Raw genomic sequence first — 2339 nt, 5'->3', positions numbered from 1 at the left:
GTTGGAGCTCATCAAGGATTATGACATGAGATTGCATTACCATCCCGGAAAAGCTAATGTAGTAGCTGACGCATTGAGCCGTAAGAGCCATGTCAACACCCTAGTGACGGGAGAAGTACCAAAGGAGTTAGCAGAAAACCTTCGTGAGCTATGTTTGGAAATAGTTCCAAGGGGCTATGTGGCAACATTGGAGATTCAGTCAACATTGATGGATAAAATCAGAGAGGCTCAGAAATCTGACAAGGAGATTGCTTCTATAAAGGAGAAACTGAGAAAAGGAAAAGCTAAAGGATTTCGTGAGGACGAGCACGATACCCTATGGTTTGAGGACCGTGTTTATGTGCCAAATGACCCGGAGATCAGGAAGTTGATTTTGCAAGAGACACATGATTCACCGTATTCGATTCACCCAGGGAATACCAAGATGTATTTGGATTTGAAGGAAACATTCTGGTGGACCGGAATGAAGAAGGATATTGCAGCATATGTAGCAGTTTGTGACGTATGCCAGAGAGTAAAGGCAGAGCATCAGAAGCCAGCAGGATTGTTACAACCATTGCCGATACCCGAGTGGAAGTGGGATAAGATAGGCATGGATTTTATCACAGGACTACCCAAGACAAAATCAGGCTATGACTCGATATGGGTAGTAGTTGATCGTTTGACGAAGGTAGCACATTTTATTCTAGTTAAGACCACTTACACCAGTGCTAAGTTGGCAAAGATATACATGACTAGGATCATTTGTTTGCATGGAGTTCCAAGGAGTATCGTATCAGATAGAGGAACCCAATTTACCTCAAAGTTTTGGAATCAGTTGCATGAAACCTTAGGAACCAGACTGGAGTTCAGCACAGCTTTTCACCCACAGACAGATGGACAGACCGAGAGAGTCAATCAGATTTTGGAAGATATGCTGAGAGCTTGTGCACTAGATTATGGATCTAGTTGGGACGATAACTTGCCGTATGCGGAGTTTTCTTATAACAACAGTTACCAAACAAGTTTGAAGATGGCACCTTTCGAAGCTTTATACGGAAGGAGGTGTAGGACACCGTTGTCATGGGACGAAGTTGGAGACCGTCAATTCTTTGGACCAGATTTGATTAAGGAGTCTGAACGGAAAGTTAAGTTGATTCGCGATAGGCTCAAGGTAGCCCAGTCCAGGCAGAAGAGCTACGCAGATTCTAAACGCAAGGAGATAGTCTATGAAACCGGAGACAGAGTTTACCTTCGAGTATCCCCACTTCATGGAGTTAAGCGCTTTGGAGTTAAGGGAAAATTAGCACCGCGTTTCGTTGGACCGTATAAGATCTTGCAACGTATGGGAGAAGTCGCTTATAAGTTGGAATTACCAGAGGGACTGTCAGGAGTTCATGATGTATTCCATGTTTCTCAGCTGAAGAAATGTCATGCCGAGATGGCGGAGGTACCGCTAAGCGATACCGTGCCACTCGAAGCGATTCAGTTGAAGGACGACTTAACGTATGAGGAGAAGCCAGTCAAGATTCTCGATTATGCCAGCAGAGTTACCCGCAGCAAGGTTATCAAGTTTTGCAAAGTTCAGTGGAACCACCACTCAGAGGATGAAGCCACCTGGGAAAGAGAAGAAGATTTGCTCAAGGACCACCCTCACCTATTTTCTAGCCAACCCGAATCTCGAGGGCAAGATTCATCTTAAGGGGGGTAGGTTTCTAACATCCCAAATTTGCAATTTGGAATGTTATACACTAGATCATCATGCATATCATATTTTCATGCATTTTGGTTGATCCTAGAAATTTCACGCAACTCAAGGACCCACAGAGAGAGTTGGAGATTTCGTTATTTTCATATTTGAGTTCTCTCAAATTTTGGAAAAGAGGATCATTTGATTTATTTATTTCATCTTCAATTATTTTTCCAATATCAAGAAAAATGAGAGAGGGAATAATATGACTTTCCCAAAGTTAGGGAAAATGAAGATCTGATGAATAAATCAAATTTTGGTTTTGCCGGAGTTTTGTTTGCTTTTTATTTGGATAGGGAAAAATGCGCATTTTCAAAAATTGCATTCTAGGTCCGGAGTAAAGTTCTTTTTGTTCGGCTCATTTTTAGGAGTCGGAGAAAATTTACTTTAGGAATTTCGGAGTTCGTTTAGATTTTCTTTCTTTTGTTTTTCTGCGCGCGTAACCGATTTAAAAAAAAAATATCCCGCTACGCCCAGCCGGCCAGGCCCAGCCACCCCCTCGCGCCAGTCGCCAGCCCCGCCGCAAGCCGAGTCCGGCTTGGACTCCAAGCCGCCGCCTCCTCTTTTCTTGCCCCCTCCCCCAAGTTTCCCTCTCCCCTCCCTCCTATAA

Source organism: Triticum dicoccoides, chromosome 1A (genome assembly GCF_002162155.2).
Source record: "Triticum dicoccoides isolate Atlit2015 ecotype Zavitan chromosome 1A, WEW_v2.0, whole genome shotgun sequence".
NCBI classification, from domain to species: Eukaryota; Viridiplantae; Streptophyta; class Magnoliopsida; order Poales; family Poaceae; genus Triticum; species Triticum dicoccoides.
This window is presented reverse-complemented; position numbering follows the sequence as displayed.